Source organism: Triticum urartu, chromosome 4A (genome assembly GCF_056163025.1).
Source record: "Triticum urartu cultivar PI428250 chromosome 4A, HENAU_Tu73, whole genome shotgun sequence".
Classification (NCBI taxonomy): domain Eukaryota; kingdom Viridiplantae; phylum Streptophyta; class Magnoliopsida; order Poales; family Poaceae; genus Triticum; species Triticum urartu.
Window position 1 is genome coordinate 5,869,548 of NC_141876.1, and position 20,486 is coordinate 5,890,033.

Here is a 20,486-nt window from a genome sequence, read left to right on the forward strand (position 1 = left end):
CGCAAACCTCCTCAGCCCACGTGCTTGGGCCCGCCACAGTCCCTTCCGTTTTTTCTCTAGTTATCTTCTTTCTCTCGCTCCTTCCTTCTCTTTCCTGCAGACAAGCACGGGAGGCGACCACTGCTACCCCACACCAATCTCAACCGCATGGCGAGATGCTGCAATCGGTATGCAGCGGAGCTGGAACCGCACCCTCGTAGAGTTGCAACCGCGAGTCGAAGAAATTGGGAGCCCATCGAACGGCCAAACGTCTTTGCTGCAACCACTGGCTTCCGGAGCTTCAACCGGCGCATGGCAGAGCTGGAACCGTGCCCGGAAGAGCTGCAACCTTGGACCTAAGAAGCTGGAGTCCGCCGATGCACTAGTCTTTGTTTGTTGCAACCGTCTACGCTATTTGCTGGAAGCGCCCGCGTGATTTGCTGGGACTGTTCATGGCTACCTTCTTTGCACGACGGCGAGCGATGCTACAACTATGGGAGGATGAAGGTTGCAACCGGCACGAACAGATGATACTACAACCGTTGGACGCCGGGCAGACATGATAATGCTGGAACCGGCTTCGAGATTTGCTACAACCGCATGCCGAATTGCTGGAACCTGCGATTGTTTTTGCTACATCTAAGGGAGTGATGCTGGACGACCGTGGTGGCACTCGTATTTTTGCTACATCCGTCACCCACGGAAGCTACGACTGTTTAATATTTTTGCTACAATGACGACGGCGGCTGGCACCGGCGAGCTTTTTTGCTGGAACCGATATATGTTTTTGCTACAACTGGCTGACTTTTTTGCTGCTACCGGCAACCCGAGGGAGAGTACAGTTTTGTTACGAGCTCGTCGTCGGAGGTGCTGCGACCGGCGCCCAACGCACGCCGGGGATGCGTCCGCCGCCATGGGAGCTACGGCCGTCGTAATGGGGAGCTGCAACTACGGGAACACGCTGCTGTATATACGGAGCTGGCCAGAAACAAAGGAGACGATGACGGCGAGGTCAGCGGCCGGCGAACGACGGCGAGGATGGCGACAGGCGAGACGGCCTGACGGTGCTTCTAAACCAGGCGCATCACTCGTACCTGGCGGTGCTATGGGAAAGAAGGCTTAATTAGGAGAGGAAGAATAGGATATCGTGTGTTTCTAATTATGCGGATTCGTACGGTGCAGGTACGACCGGCGCCTATCAGTCGCCTTTTTGAATCATACGGAAATAGAGTTTGTTAGCAGTAATCTTGTCTAGTAGTAGACTAGTTAGTCCAGCTTGGTGTCTTGGTTGTAGACGCGTGATAGGAGTTGAGTACGTGTCCATGTAGGACTTCATGTCGAGTACTAGTCTAGGTTGAGTCCGGGTTAGACCATAGCGCTAATCGTGTTCTTTGAATTTTTGTATCGAGTCGTGAGTCAAGAAAAGAAGAAAATAAAAAAAGAGAAAAAGAGAGGCACGACACGTGTCTTTGGCCAAAGTTTTCGTGTGTATGTTTATTGTGTGATTTGATGTGATCGATCCCGTGGACAGAATTCCAACAGAGTTAATCACATATGTATTCATGTGGGAGTTCTTCTTAAGGATATGTGACGCAAACTGGCTCAGACAAACACACAAACACCTTATGTGCAAAAAATAACTGGGAATATCCACAAGCTATCACCAACTAAATCCCTAGTGACAAGAAGCATATGCAGTAATCTAACATCACGAAATCCTGCAAATTCGTTATCCTCAGCAGAAAATAGAAGTGATCTAGAGATACAGTAACTCGCCTGCAGTTTCCTCTAGTTGCTTGCAGTGGGCGTGGAAACACATGCGCATCCAAAGTTGAGGTGGAGGGCAGTGCAGAGGGGATGGCGAGGTCGCTGGTGAGTGCAACTACGACCGGCTAGCGGTGGCTTTTGTCTAGCGGTGAGCGCAAGCCTTCTCGGGCAGCGCGCTGCGAGGAGCTCGAGCACGCAGAGGAGAGGAGGCACTACTAGAAAAAAAACCTAGTAGTAGCACGGGTTAAACTAGTAGTAGCACAGGTGCCCGTGCTACTACTACGGCGCTACAGCTAACCGGTAGTTGTAGCGCGGTGCATCCCACTAGTATGTGTGTTAATAGTAGCGCGGATTTGACATGCACTACTACTAACTATCTGTAGCGCGTTTCTGTGACCCGCGCTACTACTATTAATTCCAAAAACCAAAAAAAAATATGTCGACCCTGTGCATGCTGTCGATGGTGTCAATGGTTCGATCCAGCGACGACAGCGGTCGCAGGAGGTGCAGACGGGTAGCGGTAGACCAGATCCGGCGACGGCTGCTGGAGAGGGACCGGATCCAGTGTAGAGTAAGACGACGGTGTGAGGATCCTCTTCGCGGCCAAGGCGGAGAGCTCCTGGTTGTCCATGTCGACGACTTGCGCATGCATGGGCATGGGAGGTGAGTAAAACCAAAGGGAGAGGGAGAGGGAGAGGGAGAGGTAGAGGGAAAAAGAGAAACAAGGGAGAAAGGAAGGAGATGAAGGGCGCATCGGGGCTGGTCACCGGTGGTCATCGAGGCTCCGTCGTGGTAGCATGGAGGTGAGGTGGAAGACGGATGAGCTCCTGGACGCCAGCGACACGAGGAGGCGGACTCGTTGGGGGCGCCATGGAGGAGATGTGCTTGGGCAGGAGCACCATTGGATAGCCTATGAAGAGAGGGGGAGAGTGAGGAAGAGAGGAGGGATTCGGCCGAGGATATGTGTACTTCACCTACCTCGTACTTAGTAGTAGCGAGGGGTATAAAATTGCGCTACTACTATCAGCTTAGTAGTAGCGCGGGTTTATACCCCTCTCTACTACTATGGCATGTCCCGGGGGGCACGGTAGAGACCGCTTAGTAGTAGCGAGGGATAAAAACCCGCACTACTACTATCAACTTAGTAGTAGCGAGGAGTAAAAACCGACGCTACTAGTAAGTAGCAGTAGCGAGGAATATAAACCCGCGCTACTAGTAAGCGTCTGCCTATAAGTTTTTTCCTAGTAGTGAGGAGCTGAGGTGGAACGGCAGCGTACGGTACTGCAATCGTCGCCGACCGACGTGACCCTGGATCGAGCGCCGCACGGGGTCGGGCGCCTCCTGGCGGCTGGGATCGGGAGGAGTGGGGGAGCCAGATTTTTTCTCACTTTAAAAAAGACAACGGGTTGAATACTCGGAACTACAGGGTTTCTCTCAAAAAATTCCAAAATGAAAGGTTTCCTCACTTAAAAAAGAGACTGTGGGTTTGATTATCAAAAAGTACAAAGACTTTTTTTTAGAAAAATGCCGCAACGGGCAGAAAGATAAAGATATTGCGTCACTTCTTTCTTAATGAATGCACTGAAAGAAGGAAAATTAAAGCTGGTGTCCAGAGATGCACACATACAATGAAGTGCTTGTGAAAATACTGTTTCCAGGGACTTTTTTGTGTAGGGATTAGAAAAAGTCTCTTTTAAAGACTTCTTTACCAAATGGGAGGGACTTTTTAAGGACTAAATTAGGCATTTAGGAGTAAATGAAGAAGACTCTCAAGGAGTCTTTCTGAGACTTTTCCAACAATGTCCCTCCATGCACCCATTGGTCCGCCACCCCATGATGTTGTTTAATTATTATTTTTCTATATACTGGAGGCAACATGGTCATTTAATAACCTCTAGGAAGGGATTAGGGGCTTTTTAGTCTTTGGAAACAAACAGGGAGAGACTTTTTAAGGACTAGGGACTTTTTAATTGGGACTAGAAAAAATCCTAGGACTAGAGAACCAAACACCATCTATATCCTCTCTCCGATTTCAGAATCAGAGACCGAGTCGGCATATTATTAGATGATTTTATCGTTGTCATCGACGCGAGAGAGGGCGGCAGTTAAGCGTCATGCATGCGGTACATATATTCTTACTCTACTCGATCAGCGTCATGCATGTAGTATATGGAGGCGTCATATATATAGAGCACAAGCACGCAAGTGATAGTGCAGCTAGCTCTCTTGATCTTGCCTTCAATTTTCTCCTCCTCCCATCGACCGATCTGCACTCCAGGTTGGTTAATTTGTTCGCATTTCGCATGCATCCACGTATGTATTTCTCCTACGACTAGTTGTTAACCCCTCTGTATCAAAATATAAGATGTTACTATTAAATTACAGATATAGTACTAATTAGTTCGATTGCAATATTAGGCCGGCATGCCGGGTGTGCTGCGGACGACCTGGCCGGAGCTGGTGGGGCAGTCTGACACCGTGGCCATCAGGGCCATCCACCACGACCGGCCGGAGCTGCGCGTCATCGAGATCATGGTAGGCGACCCGGCGCCCCCCAACTTCGAGAACGACCGTGTCCTCCTCTGGCTCATCGCCACCGTCACCTACGAATTCGTCGTCCACCAGGTCCCGACCGTCGGATAGACGGGCCATGTCATTTCCGGCCGGCGAGCACTAATAAATGAGTATCCTCCCTTCATTCTATAATATAAAAATGTTTTTGACACTACACTCTTATATTATAGGACGGAACACTCTTATATTATAAGATGGAGAGAGTACTAAATAATGCGAAGCATACCGCTCGCCATGAATTCGAGCTTTCTCCATCTATGCCTGCATGCTGTAATAAATTATCCATCCTACGGGTGGAAATGCTTGGTTGATATATGGAATAATAAAATCACAACCCTATTCCAGCACGACTTGTCATGTCCTTGCCGATGATTTCTCACTCGGATTTGAGATCAGTTGGAGGGGTAATCACGAGGAAGAAGAAGGGACGCGAGAGGGTAGAAACGTCCAACTCATTCAATAATTCGCTATGGCTACAATCTCTGTCTCGAGCTTATAACACGCTATCAAGCTAGCGCGCAAATCCTAACGGCGCTTAAGGTGTCCGTTCCTTCTATTTTTGCAATCAGGTGCATACCCTCTCCTCTGCGTAGGGCTGGCCCACCTTCAATTTTTTTTCTCTTTTGAAAATGCAAAAAACTCTTTTTTGAATTGTTTGGATTGCTTACACGTGTGTTCTTTTCTTTTCTTATTTCGTTTTTATTTTTTATTTCTTGGAACAGTTTTGGTTGGTTTTCTTTTTTTCTTGCAACAATTTTCTTTGGTTTTTCCTTCTTAATTTTCTTCCATTTTTCCTTTTTTGGTAAACGTGTTTTCACTTCTGAAATCTCCAAGTCCTGTCACCAAAAACCTTCCCGGATTTGACAGAACGTCCTGCTACTGACACTTGAAAAAGTTGCTTTCAAGGTTTCGTCGCTTTGGTGAATCGCTTGAGCCCACAGATATTTTCGATGCCATGGAGCGAGACCAGTGAGCGCTTTCCTAATCAAAAGAAAGGAGAGAACCCCTTCTCTCGAAGTTATGGGGTCATTTTGCCGAGTTCCTTCGGCATGGTTCTCTCGACACGCCCTAGTTTACTCTACTTGTTCACCTGTGTCAGTTTGGGGTACAGTCAGTTCACCCGGAGGATCGCCCTCCAAAATTGATGTTTTTTCTAGAACTTTTTTAAAATAATTATTTTTTTGAAAAATTGGTGAACTTTTTTTGTAAAATTATGTTTTTTTTTCAAGATTACTGACCTTTTTCAATTTTTTAATAATTTCAAAATAAATGACTGTTTTTCGATGTTGATGTGCTTTTTTGATAATTTCCAACCCTCGAACTATCCACTTACATGGACCAAGGCCCACGACCAAATACACTCACACATGCCCAAGCCAAATGTTCAAACGATGACCTTAGCTCCTTCCTCCCTTTCTTCAGCTTCCTTTTGCCAGGCTTTTCAGCCGTCAGTGCTGCTGTACTGACAGGTCCCTGGCCTTGAGAACCAGCTTGTCCCCCAAGTTGACGCAAATGGAAACCGTTGATGCACAGTTTCGTAGTCTTCCTATGTACCATAAGAAGCATGTAATTCTTTCCGCTGAGTAAGCACCTGCAGCAAAAGCAGAATTAACTCTCTTAAATAGCCCATGATTCAGAATTTCCTCGGTTGTAGATCTTTTAGTGTCAAGTAGAAGTGGTGCTGAAATAGTTCTGATGATTGGGGGTATGGTCTAGCACATGCTGTCACATGAAACACATGATTAACCACGATTTACTAGCTTGTAAGTTGCAGTGTCAACTCTCTTCAGAATCTTGTAGGGCCAAAATACTTGAAATAAAATTTAGGAAATGGCAAGTTGAACAGAGAGGATTGAACACATGGCTGTATCTTGAGGAAGACAGAATCTCTTATATGACATTCTGCTCATCTTGGTTCATCGTCCCAACTACAGGATGCATCATGATCATACAAAAATTTAGCTATACTATGAGCAACTTCGCTAGCCTCCCTCAGACAGTGTAAAAAAAATTAACATTTCCAACCATACCTACCGTGACAAAACAATTGGCAAAGATCGCTTTTGCCTCACCCCAAATTCTTCCTAGACACGCGCAAGCGTTGACCACCTCAACGGCATCAGCTTCAACCTGTATGGAGTTATGGAGTAGGGAGTTCGCAAGAATTAATCCATGCTTCATTGCTATCGCTTCCGCTGTTGCAGCATCTGTAACATATGGATTGTAATGCATGATGCTGCCAGGAAAGAACCGTGCCTGTCACAAATTATACCCATGTTGCACCTCCTTCGTCCACATAAAATGACACGTCAACATTCACTTTGATGAATCTAGTCGGCGGCCTCTTCCATCACTGATCAGTGTGATTTGTTGTCCCTGTTGAGTCCCTAATTGCTCACAGGAAAGATAGCACACCTATTTTGCACGTCAATAACACTTCTTGTGATGGGTGATATACTTGGTCGCCGTGATTTTGCTGTCGCTAAAGCCACCAAAGAAACCAACAAGCAGTAGCACAAATGTTTTTTTTTTCCTTTGATTATATGGGAATTCGCTGGAGCATCGCAAAGATTTCAGATTAGATATGAAACATTTATAATACGGGCCCATAAAAATCAACGGCTTCAATGTTTATTTTTCTGTGATTAACGTTGGAATTTACTATGAGTCTAAGGGACACGGATTTCATGAACATGCATGGTTCTATGTGCACCCCTTATGAATAGTAATTTGAAAAAAATACTAGATAAAATAAATAAAATAAAATAAATTGTAACATACATATAGTCAATTGGTATACTATACAGATGGTGCGGAGGACTTAGCCCATATGGGCTCACCGCTACGCACTAGAGGGGCAGGTCGAGGCGTTACTGCGAGTGGAGGAAGAGTACGGCGCTGCCATGGTGGTCTGAAATGGACACTTAAAGGCGATGCCAATACCAAGTACTTCCACGCCTACGCTAATGGCCGCCGTAGAAAATGCGCAATCCTCATGTTGCAATTGGAACAAGGGCTGCTGTTGTGACAAGAGGACATCTCGCTTCACATCTATGACTTCTACATCAATTTGATGGGGTCTTGCAAGGCCTAGGGGCTAGCCTTCGCGCGGACGTGTGGGAAGCCTCACAACGCGTTCTGGACTGTGAAAATAACGAGCTGGGGCTCGCTTTCCTCCCAGAAGAAATCGATGCCGCCCTGATGGGTATGAAATCAGACACGGCTCCGGGCCCGGATGGGTGGCCGCTGGCTATGTTCAAGCGTTTTTGGCCCATTCTAAGAGGCCCAATCTTTGCGATCTGCAACGGGTTTATGCGAGGGACGGTAGATATAGCTCGCCTTAATTTTGGAGTCTTACCCGCTTACTCCGAAGGTCCATGGGGCCGACAAGATTAGACAATTCCGCCCAATTGCGCTCATCAACGTTCCTTTCAAGATATGCGCAAAAGCTTGTGCCACACGCCTAGGACCGATTACCCATCGCTCGATTCATCACAACCAATCTCCTTTATTCGCGGCCGCAACATTCTGGAGGGCCCGCTAGCCCTGCAGGAGATTGTTCACGAACTCAAACGCATGAAGGAACCGGCCATTTTGCTGAAGCTAGACTTCGAGAAGGCTTACGACCGGGTAAATTGGGATTTCCTGCGTCAGGTGCTCCTTAGCCGCGGTTTTTCGGCTGTTTGGGTGCACCTAGTAATGCAGTTGGTCTCGGGAGGCCAGGTTGCAGTCCCGGTGAACGGAGAAGTAGGGCACTTCTTCCGAAACAAACGCGGGCTCAGGCAGGGTGACCCGATGTCTCCGCTTTTGTTTAACTTTGTTGTCGACGCGCTGTCCGCTATGCTTCGGAAGGCGGCCGCGGCAGGTCATATCAAAGAGTTGGTAGGCCATCCCATTCCAGGGGGAGTAACTCATTTGCATACGCGGACGACACGTTACTGCTTTTTCGTCCGGACCAACATAGCATTGCTACGGTCAAGGCGATTCTTCTTAGCTTTGAGCTCATGTCGGGCCTCAAAATTAACTTCCCTAAATGTGAGGTGCTCTCCATGGGGATAGAGCCAGAGGAGGGAAGACGCATAGCTGATTTTCTCAACTGCAAAGTGGGTAAATTTCCGTTTACGTACCTCGGCCTCCCGGTGGACACCAAACGGCCCACGATAGAGGATTGGGAACCTGTTTGTGCCAAGGTGAGGGGAAGGGTTTGCCCTTGGAGGGGTAAATTCCTTTCGAAAGCAGCTAGGCTCGTCCTCACAAACTTGAGTCTTTCCTCCTTGCCCATGTTTGCCATGGGCCTTTTTCTGCTCGCAGAAGGGGTTCATGCAAAGATGGACACACCCCGAGCCAAGTTCTTTTGGGAAGGAACGGGCCCTAATCATAAATACCATATGGTCAAGTGGGCTTGGGTGTGTCGACCCAAAGCCTTGCACTACTAGGGAAAACCTTATACACAGAAATTTAGCAGTAGCGCAGGCCAAAAAAGGGCGCTAGTGCTAGATAGCAGTAGCGCGTGAGCGAAAAGGGCGCTACAGATAAAATTGTAGCAGTAGCGCGTGCACGTATAAAAGCGCTACTACTAATATTCCCATTGCTAAGATGATAGGCTACGTATAGCAGTAGCGTGCTTGAGAGAAGCGCGCTACCGCTAGGATATAACTAGCAGCGCGTTTCCAAAGAAAAGTGCTACTGCTAATGGAAATAAAATAAAATGAAAAACAAATAGAAAAGTAAATGAAAATGAAAGAAATAGAAAAAGGAGAAAGGAAAAATAAAATGTAAAGCAAAATAAATGAAAAAGCGAAAAAAGGAGAAAGGCATAGCAGTAGCGTCTGTTCGTAAGAGGCGCTATAGCTAATGTAGCTGCAGCGCGTTTCCTAGACCCCGCTATAGAAACAGAAAAGGAAATAATAAAATGAAAGGAAATTACATAGCTATAGCAGTAGCGTGTTTTGTGAAAACCGCTATAGCTACCTTAGCTATAGCGCGTTTTGCGAAACACGCTACCGCTAAGTTTGACTTAACCCAAAAACCGTTTCCCCTCGGCCACTACTTCTCCCCCAAATCCCTCGACTCACCCCGCCGCCGTATCCCCGATTCGCCGTTGCCCCACTTCGCCGCCTTCTCCCGCCGACGTCGACGCCCCCGGAGCCACCAGAGCCGCGCGCCGTCGACTCCACCGGAGCCGCCCCCAACGCCACCGGAGCCGTGCGGCCTCATCAACGCCACCGGAGCCACCGTCGACGCCACCGGATCCTCCCTCACCACAATTGCCTCCCTCGCCATCACCGGAGACGTCCCTGCCTCCCTCGCCACCACTGCCTCCCTCACCACCACTGGAGCCATCGTCTGTAAGCACCCCTCCTCTCTCTCTCTCTCTGATGCCTAGCACAAACATTGGACATACTAACTAGCTAGGTTAACTAGTTTAATTAGGTTAATTTTCTAGGTTAGTGCAAAAATGTAGTTAGGGCTTTCATAGAGAACTAGTTAGGTTAACTAGTTTAATTAGGTTAATTATCTGGTTAAGAAAAAAAATTATTTAGGGCTTTGACAGAGAACTAGCTAGGTTAACTAGTTTAATTAGGTTAATTATCTAGGTAAACTAGGTTAACAAGCTAGGTTAACTAACTAGCTAGGTTAATTTAGTTCGTTAGGTTAACAAGCTAGGTTAACTAGGTTCGCTAGGTTAGAGGAAAAATTTAATTCCCCCCACTATTTTTCTAAGAATTTAGGCAAGTTTTATTTTAAAGATGATCCCTTCCTAGACTTTTATTGTTGATTATATCTTTTCATTGAAGTGGTCATGTTATATCTCATTGAAGTGGTTCGATTGTGCCCAAGTGGCCTTTTGTTGTTTCCGGGGAATGAAGCTGAGTGGCCTATGTTTTGCCGGAATGTTGATTCATTTCCGTTCGGCAAATTTCAGGTTCTCGACTTGTCCACTTTTTAGCAAAGGTCATGCCAAAATTTTCCATGAATTTCGGCATGACTTGTGCTACAAACTAGGACATATCGAGTGCCCGAGATTTGCCGCACCGGGAAGGAGTCAACGTTCCTACAAAACATAGGTCTTTTGTATGTCATTATTCATTTTATTAGGTCTAGAATTAATTTACTAGATTTAATCGTAGGAAACATGGCTAGCAACGATGAAGGACAGGGTTCTGGTGATTGCGACGACGTCTACCTGGCGGCAGATGAATTTTTGAGCCTTGCTGACGATGAACCAATGTTGTTGCCGGGCCCACCGGTCGCATCGGAGACTGAGACCGACATGCAGACCGGCGCTGAGACTGGCTCTGAGACTCAGACCGGCATCGAGACCTGCGCTGCCTCAGGGAGCGGAGCCGATATAGAACCGAAAGCAAAGAGGCGACGACTTCCTAACAAGCTCAGGACTACTAGACTGGTGGTCACGGAGGTGGACAATGGCAAATTTGAGCCAAACACGCCCGAGGAAGCACGCGCGTGCTACAACAATCAAATTGGCTGCATCATACGGACATCCGCCACCATCAACGATGAGAAACTAAACAAGTTAGATAATATGAGGCCCGCCCTCCTAAAGAAGCTGCACCAAATATTCTTGTTCCCGAGCCGAAATGAAAAGGATTATAAAGATCCAGATAAGGACCCGGCAATGAGGAAGATAAACAAACACGCCATGAGCAAGTTTAGCGACGCGTTGGCCGCCTGGAAAGCAAGGGTGAAATAACGAATCTTCAACGAAAAGGAACCCTACTCCGAGATTGTAAAGGATAATCCGACAATCACAGCAGAGCACTTTGAAATATTCAAGGCGGCTTGCGAGGCCGAAGATGCCAAAAAAAGTCAGAGTACATGAAGGGGCTTCAGCAGAAGAACATTGGGTGCCACCACCTCGGAAGCCGTGATTACGATGGGAAGAGGTCCATATGGGCCAAGGAGGACGCGGAAGCCGCGAGTCTGGGCATCCCAGACCCCTTGGGGGAGTTCACCGTCCCGCAGGAGCGTGACATCCTCAGGGCCCGACACCATTGGGACCTAGTGAAGAAGGTTTTCGAGAAGAACGCGGTCATGACGGAGTTCATTAGACTGCTGTAATTTTAGTTTCTGATCAATTCTACTGCACGTTAGTCATATTTGTAAACGATCCTTGTGCCTTTTGTAGAGAGAGCAACACAGGATTGCGGCCGAAAGCGACTCACCATCTGAGGCGTTGGCGAGGCCCAAGTGGGACACTCCATTCAACCGGGCGTTGAACATATTGAAAGGACTTCCGGTGGAGACTCGACCGTCGTATGGACGCGTGCACGGTGTCAGAGACGGCGCCACGTGAAAGAAGTACTAACGTGAGACCACGGAGGAGAGAAAGGAAAGACGGAGGTTAACTGAAGAAAACATCGATAAGAAGGTTGAGATTGCGATTGAAAAGAAATCATCTAAGACAGTGGCAACATCGGTAGCTGCTGTAAAACAGGTGCTTGTAGATATGTCTAATACCTTGGTTCCGACCGTTTTCAATTGGAGCAGGCAAAATCTAGAAAAAAATGCAGCGGAATTTCCCCTTACTGACTTCCTCAGGAGCAGCTCGACTAGCGTTGCACCAGCACCTACACCTCCTCTCGCACCGGCTCCCGCACCTGCTCTGGCAGTGGCTCCTGCACCTGCTCCCGCACCGGACGTGCTCGGCGGTGCTTCATCTTTGGCTGAGCTCGACGCCCTCACCGTATCTGTCACACCGCCCCTCTTCAATAAATGTATAATCTCCCGTTTTTGTTGCCTTTCGGATGTCTCACATCGCAGACTTTTCTTTGCAGGCCGACGAAACCCCGTGCACCATATTGTACACCATCTGCGACCAGAAGGTGGACGTGGGGAAGGTGACAATATTGAAGCCGAAGGAACCATTGTTCCACAGCCAGCCGATCCCCCCGAACGTCTTCAAGGTTTCTGTGGCCAGTGTCAAACCGGGCCACGAGAATTTGCCTCCTCTAGTACTAGTGGGGGATGACGACGAGACCCCACAGCGGCTTGGTGATTGTTGCAATGGGTGGTTCCTGTTGTGACCAAAGAGTCTGCTTCGTCTGGAGGCGGCCGGGAGTACACCCACGAGCACGCAGATAGGTATGAACATCAACACCTCACCTACTCCATTAGTCGCTGGTGACGTCGCCATAGATGAGGATGAGGATGACGATGACACTCAACAGTATGTCAATACTGGCGCCTACTTAGGGTTTGAGCTTCATGAGTCGGTGCCTGAATTGCCGCCTCCGGAGTCTGAACGTATTATGGACAACCTCCCGGTAGTAAAGAAGTCTAGGAAGAGACCGAGGAAAGGCAAAAAAGGTGCTTCTATGATCCAGCCGCCTCAGCAGCCTCGGGTTCAAGACCGCATAGATATCCTCGATGCGGCAAAATGGCATATCCCCGGTCAACCAATCCTACCTGAAGTAGCGCTACGGGCCAGATTCAGCGATTTAAGGAGACTTCATAACGATGTGCTGCGGATAGAGAAAGGCGTCATCGCCTCAAAAAATCCAGGATACCCACTCTACGTGGTTAACGTGCCGCGGGGATTGTCGTACGTCGACACATTCCCGCCGGAGAAGTTGTTCCTTCGATTCGATTACATCTTCGACATGTTTCACTTGAAGAAGTTGGATTTTGCATTTGTCCGCCTTTATGCTTTGCACATGAACTAACTCATCGGGGTTGAGCAGATACCTCATATCTGTGTCGCTGACCCGTACTTCATGCACGAGGCCTTCTTGGGAGTCTGCGCAAAGCACTGTGAATACGCGAGGGAATACATCCTCAATTTCATGCTTGCCAATAAGGACAAGGAGGCGATTCTCGTGCCTTATCATTCCATGTAAGTCATCCGCGCGGATATCCTTCCTTTTATTTCAATCATTCATTTGCACGGTGGAGGCTAACTAATTTGAGGTGTACTTATTTTGCGCAGCGGCGGGCGCGCCGTCCTCATCATCCTCTACCCCCGATACTCCCACGCTCTTTACTTGGACTCGTCGAAGAACATTAACAAAAAGGATTACACCCAAATCAAGGATGTTCTCGACAGTGCTATGTTTTACTACGGCGCACGAGGTGGAGAGGTCAAGGACAAAAAAAAAGAACGGCAGGCCCGCCTTCGGCCATAAGACCGACTTCTGCTGCATCCAGCAACCGAGTGATTCTCTTAATGATGGATTCTATGTCCTACACCAGATGCTGGAGTACATACGGGATCACCAGAATCTTCGCATGTCACCTACATCCAGCGATGCCCATATTCTATAATGGGCAAAGAACTTAGGAGATATGGAGGAACATCGACTTCGAGCTGAGTTCTATCACATCCAGCGTGAACTTGCCTAAATCATCATGAAGGAGGTCGTCAAAAAACAGGGATGTTCTACGAAGAAGGACAAATGTTGCGGGAAGACGTCCGAACACGTGTAGCCGCTCAGCGTCTCGACCTTAGGCCTTTCACTAAGCTCGGGGACTATCTCCCTGATTTGGATGGATGGCACGACATGGAGTGATTGTCGATATATGACAATGTGTCCGTTTAGTCCATACTATCTGTATGACGAAACTTTGAATTATGCATGACGAAACTTTATTTGTGATGTAATTAAACCGTCCTCCTCGACTAGCGAAGATCACTCTAGTTAGGGCATTTTGGGTACGATCAACTTTTTTATTTATGCTTATGATATGTTGCTTCTATTTTTGCCAAGTCTGTCTCTTTCTGTTGCTCAACTATATATGTTGCATATCATCGACTCATGTGACGATGCAGGTGTATAGATTATCGATGGCGAAGAAGTGCTACGCCAGGAGTATACGACGAGTGGTCGGAATGTCAGGCCCAGGTGTACCGGTTTCCGGTTTCCGAGCGACAGCCAGTAGTTAGTTTAGGTTCACGTAAAGTGATAGCTTTGCTCGCGTATATCATTGTTTAGATGGATGACGATGTAGTTGCAAGTAATCGAGATTTGTATCGCTATTTTCGAGATGATGACGAGAGACCACTTTGTGCTGGATGATGATTATGATGATGACATGATTTGATGAGACTATTTGTATGTATATGCTATGATTACATTTGTATGTGTATCATATGCTAAAGATTATTGTATAAAGCATATTCAAATACAAAACAAATATGCGGAAAAAAACTACTAAAATTAGCAGCAGCGAGTGGAGAAAAGTTAGCAGCAGCGCCACAGTAGCAGTAGCGCGTCCAGGCAAAGCACGCTAGAGCTATTAGCAGTAGCGAGCTTCCACGAAGCGCGCTGCTGCTACACTTGTATAGCAGTAGCGCGGGTGTGCACGCGCTACTGCTACGGGTTAGCTGTAGCGCCTTATTAGTAGCGTCGGTCCCCGCGCTACTGATATACCTAGAACCCGCGCTGCTGCTAGCCTTTTCCCTAGTAGTGTTGGGGGGCCTTGGGATCACCAACATGATGATCCTAAACATCGCTTTGATGTGTAAATGGATCTGGAAAATTGCCCAGGGGGCCACAGGGTTGTGGGTCTATCTCCTAAGGGAAAAATATTTCCCGAACGGGAATATCTTTGAAGGGAGGACAAGGGGATCCCCCTTCTAGAATGACTTGCAGGCGATCAAACCGGCATTTGCCATGCGGGCAAAATTCTCGATTGGGAATGGCCGGTCTACTCGCTTTTGGACAGACCACTGGATTGGTGCCCAACCCCTGTGGGCCGAATTTCGGGACCTGTATGACATTGTCGTCGACCCGGCAATGGCGGTGGCGGATGCGCTCGCGTCAACCCCACCGGAAATACACTTTAAACAGGAACTGAGCGGGCAAGAGCAAACTAGCCTAGCGGCGTTGCTTCAGTTGATTAGTCCAATAGACCTATCGGGTCAGCCAGGCACGGTGAGTTGGGCGCTCACCAGTTCGCGCAAGTTCATGGTTAAATCGTTATATAACAAGATGTGCCAAGGGCCGGTGCAACTTGTGATCAAAGGGCTGTGAAAAGCGCGGCCGCCTTTGAAGATCAAACTCTTCCTTTGGCAAATGTTCCGTGATAAACTTCCCACCTCCCTGAACGTTACCAAACGCAATGGCCCGGCCACCGGCCCTTGCCCGCTGTGCGGTACACTAGAGGATGCCAATCACGTCGTCTTTCTGTACCCACTAGCGAGGTTTGCGTGGAGCGCGGTCTGGACCGCGGCCGGTGTCTAGTGGGACCATAGATCAGCGGCAGAGCTTATTCATTTATTATATGCGATTCAGGGGCCTGCTAAACGTGTTATGTGGAGCTGTGTAGGGGCACTCTTATGGGCTTTGTGGCTAACTAGGAACAAGCTTACTATCGAGGGATGTTTTCGAACACATCCGGCTAATATTATCTACAAATGCAATCTCTTCTTGCGGCAGTGGAGTCCGTTGGGAAGGCGCAAGGATGCTGAGATTCTCAAGACTGCCCAAGACCGTCTGATGCAGGTGTACGTGTTGGCTAGGGAGCCTTCCACCACGGTCTAGGACGTGGTGCCTTTTGCTGCTTGACGAGCCTGCGCGCTTGGTACGGGCTTTTGCCTTGTAAACTGCTAGTGGCCTGCTTGACTTTCGCCTTAATTTCATCGGATTTCATCCTGCGACGGCCGGAATGGCTTTTGGTGTTGTACTAAGATTTGTGTCTTGATACGCTGTCTGTTGGGGGCTTTATTAAGTTAAAGCCGGACGCATCTGGCGTCTTCGTTCTAAAAAATAATAATTAAAGTAGAGATCGTGAGTTTACCTTTTTATTTGGTACAACAGAAATTAAGTAATCTTTCTGATCAAACATTGGCAAAGAATGGATCAACATTCTATTTTAGTTGCTACTCTGGCGACCAGGTGATTCCATATTCAGCATTTTCTTCAAGTTCAGCTAAGAGTGGTTCCCCTTGTCTGCATCGTAACTCGTAAGCATTAGCCAGACCCTGCCAGTGTGCTTCACTGTTTTCAGAGGAATTTGTCTACTGCATTGGTTTGGTTTTATGTGCCTTTCAGTTCTTGGTAGAAGTAGAGGAGCACGAGAAGAAAAATCTAGTGATATACTTTGTATCGACTCGGTATATTGATTGAATGAAAATGTACTTTATCAGAAAAGAAAAAACACAATGAAGTGCTTGTAAAGTATATCCTCTCTCCGTTTCAGAATCAAAGACCGAGTCAGCACTACGTTAGATGATTGCGTTGTTGTCATCGCCGCGAGAGAGGGGGTGCAATTAAGCGTCATGCATGCGGTATATCTTCTTACTCTACTCGATCAGCGTCATGCATGTAGTGTATGGAAGCGTCATTATATATACGTGTGTATCTATATATATATATAGAGCACAGGCGCGCAAGTGATAGTGCAGCCAGCTCTCTCGATCTTGCCTTTAATTTTCCTCCTCCTCTCATCGATCGATCTGCACTCCAGGTTGGTTAATTTAATCGCATTTCGCATGCACCCATGTATGTATTTCGCGTACGACTAACTGTTATTCCCTCCGTATCAAAGAGAGATCTGAAAACATAACAAAACATTTCAGAAAGATTAAAAACTTTGTGGAAATGATGATCAACAAATGTTATGAGAACTTGCAAAGTTTAGTGGTCAAATAACATTCGAGAAGCTCTGTATGAAAAACATAAAATCACTGAAACTTAGTCAAAATGTAAGTGCACAGTTTGAGCAGTGTCTTTTTTATACAGAGCTCTTCGAATGTTATTTGACCACCAAACTTTGCAAACACTCATAATATTTGTTGATGATCATTTCCACAAAAATTCAATTTTTTTAAAATGTTTTACTATGTTTTCTTGCGTGGGTGCACCGTGGGTGCACCCAAGGTGAGTGCAGTCACTACTTTCCCATATCAAAATATAAGATGTTTTTTAACACTATGTTATATTTAGTTACAGAGATAGTACTAATTAGTTCAATTGCAGTATTAGGGAGGGAGGCATGCCGGGTGTGCTGCGGACGACATGGCCGGAGCTGGTGGGGCAGAACGACATCGTGGCCATTAGAGCCATCAACCATGACCGGCCGGAGCTGCGCGTCATCGAGATCATGGTGGGCGACCCAGCGCCGCCCAACTTCGAGAACGACCGCGTCCTCCTCTGGCTCGTCCCCACTGTCACCGACGAATTCATCGTCAACCAGGTCCCCACCGTCGGATAGACAGGCCATGTCATTTTCGGCCGGCCAGCGCTAATAAAATTTAAGTACCCCTAATGCGAGGCAGCCGGAAATGACATGCTGTAATAAATCGTCCAGCCTACGCGTGGAACTCCTTCGTTGATATATGGAATAATAAAATGACGACCCTATTGTCCAACACGACTTGTCATGTCCTTGCGCTCGGGTTTGAGATTGATAGGAGGGATAATCTCGAAGGAAGAAAAAGGGGGGAGGGAGAGGAGAAACATTCACTTCATTCAATAATTTGGTGCGGTTACAATCTCTGTCTCGAGCTTATAACAGTTAAAACACAGGTTTAGCGTTTTGCGTGGATGGTTGACATCCAGCCTCACGTCTCAATATATAGACGATCATAATTACAATTACATACGTATACAAATACGTGTATAAGGACAATATACTAGACCCTACTTTACATGCCCCCTCAATCTGAACTACATACAAGATTCAGATTGGTTCTAAAACGGTCTAGCATCTGTCTAGTAGCGGGTTTAGTAAATACATCCGCTAACTGATCATCTGTAGAAATAAACCTGACTTCCAGTTCACAAGCAGCTACTCGTTCTCTCACAAAGTGGAAATCAATCTCAATGTGTTTAGTCCGAGCATGAAACACTGGATTCACCGTCAGGTAAGTTGCCCCTAAGTTATCACACCACAATATAGGAGTGCGCTGCCGTGGGACTCCAAGTTCTGTGAGAACTGAGTCTATCCAAATGACTTCAGCCGCGCCATTGGCCAATGCCTTATATTCTGCCTCAGTGCTTGATCTCGAGACTGTGGGTTGCTTCTTCGAGCTCCAAGATACAAGGTTAGGTCCAACAAATATGGCAAAACCACCAGTGGAGCGCCTATCATCAACCCAGCCTGCCCAGTCTGCCTCGGTGAATATACTCACTCCAGTAAATCTGGACTTACGAATCCGTAGTCCCATGTCTAGCGTACCTTTGACATATCTCAGAATACGCTTGACTGCTTCCCAATGATCCTCCGTTGGCTGAGACAGAAACTGACACACTTTGTTCACTGCGAAGGAGATATCAGGACGAGTGAGGGTCAAATACTGAAGTGCTCCAACCACACTGCGATACCGAAAGGAGTCATCTCTACCCAGTAGTGCACCACTATGACGTGAGAGACTCTCGGATGTAGCAAGCGGAGTGGAAGTGGCCTTGCAGTTCTCCATGTTGACGCGATGAAGAAGATCCAAAGCATACTTTTTCTGCGTCAAGGTCATGCCCCACTACTAGGAAAATGGCTACTAATGGCGCACCAGTTTTGCCTACTAGTGCGCCATTAGTATCACACCATTAGTATTTCTTAATAATGACGCACCGCCGGTGCGCCATTAGTATCTGGTATACTAATGGCGCACCGCGCAGTGCGCCATTAGTATAGAACACCATGCGCCATTAGTATCTGGCATACTAATGGCGCACTGTTGGGTGATGCGCCATTAGTATGAATATTAGTTTTTTTTTACTTTTCAGAATTTTGCATAGGTTACAAAATATATTATTGGACAGAATATAGACAACACCCCACAGCAAGAGCAGATTCATCGAATACAATAGAAGATTAGTCTCCGAATACAATTCATCATATTAGTCTCCGAATTCAAAAGACCGAACAAAGATAGAACATTACAAGTCTCGAGACCGCGAGTAGCGAGTTTGTCGGAAGTAATACTAATCCTAACAAGTCCTACTAATCATCATCATACAACTTCTACTCGTTATTAATAACAAGTCATACGATCATCATCTTGATAGTCATCGAACCAACCCTACTTAATTGTTCTTAGCACATGATCATCAATATTAGGCAGAACCTAAATACCCTATTTAAGGTAAAATAGTATAAAACAATATAGACTCTGACTCTCCATTATGGAGAATGGAGAACATCTTGTCTCCAATTCTTGCGCTTCGCTTCCTTTTGCTTCCAAGAACCTCCTTACGACTGTCCATACATTTTTTCCATCCTTTGATTTTCATGTCTCCACTTCTTTTAGAAATCTCGTATGAACAGTTGAGATTCGTAGGATGACCTGGCTGTATATTCAAAACATTAAGACTACCTTTCTTATACATCAAATGAGGCACACAATTATCTGGGATTATCTATTGAAAAACATAGTAATAACTTCATAGTTAGCAATGATGTACTAGTTTTAGAAGTATGCAAAAGATGTACAGATGTCGTAATAGTAAAAATCTTACCAGGGTATCTCCATGGTAGTTACCGTAGTTGAACACATGCACTAGTGGCACGTATTTACCATAATGTTGAGGAGTTTGATTGTGGATATTGTAATTCTCAATGTCAGTACAAAATCCGACCAGATGATTTTTCTCCTTGTAAGTTGTTAATTCGGAGCCATCGGTGTAGTGGGTTTTGTCTACCATCTCCTGCACATTCTTTGAACAATAAAAATAAGCTGTCAATGGAAATAAGATGTCAACTATTTTGAAATAAACAATATATAGCTAATAACTATGTTTGAGAAACTCACATAGCGGTAGAACTGGAGGCGTATCAATAAGGACCCAAATGTCCATATTGTCTTGGTCGATGTCAGGATTACCAAGATCCATGGTGATAAGCATACCCTCATCAAAACCATACATCTTGCAAAATGCTTCCCAATTTTTTCAACCAAAATGGGTTACGCTCTCAGAATTATATAGATTTACTTCAAAGTCCACATCGTGATGAGTCCTTAGGTGAATTTTCTTTGTTTCAGAAATTTCATGGTCTTCAAAATCCATCCTCTCCAAGACATAGCGTCTTGCATGGCATGTGATAAGCTATGCTCGAATTGTAAAAGATGAAAATTACACGTTGAAATAGTTGAAGTCATGCTTAATTATGAAAATAACACTTGTCGTCGTTGTGTACCATTTCAACTTCGAAGGTCTCCTCGAGCTTAATGCTGAAGCGCCGATCATCGTCCAGGTGAGGCATGT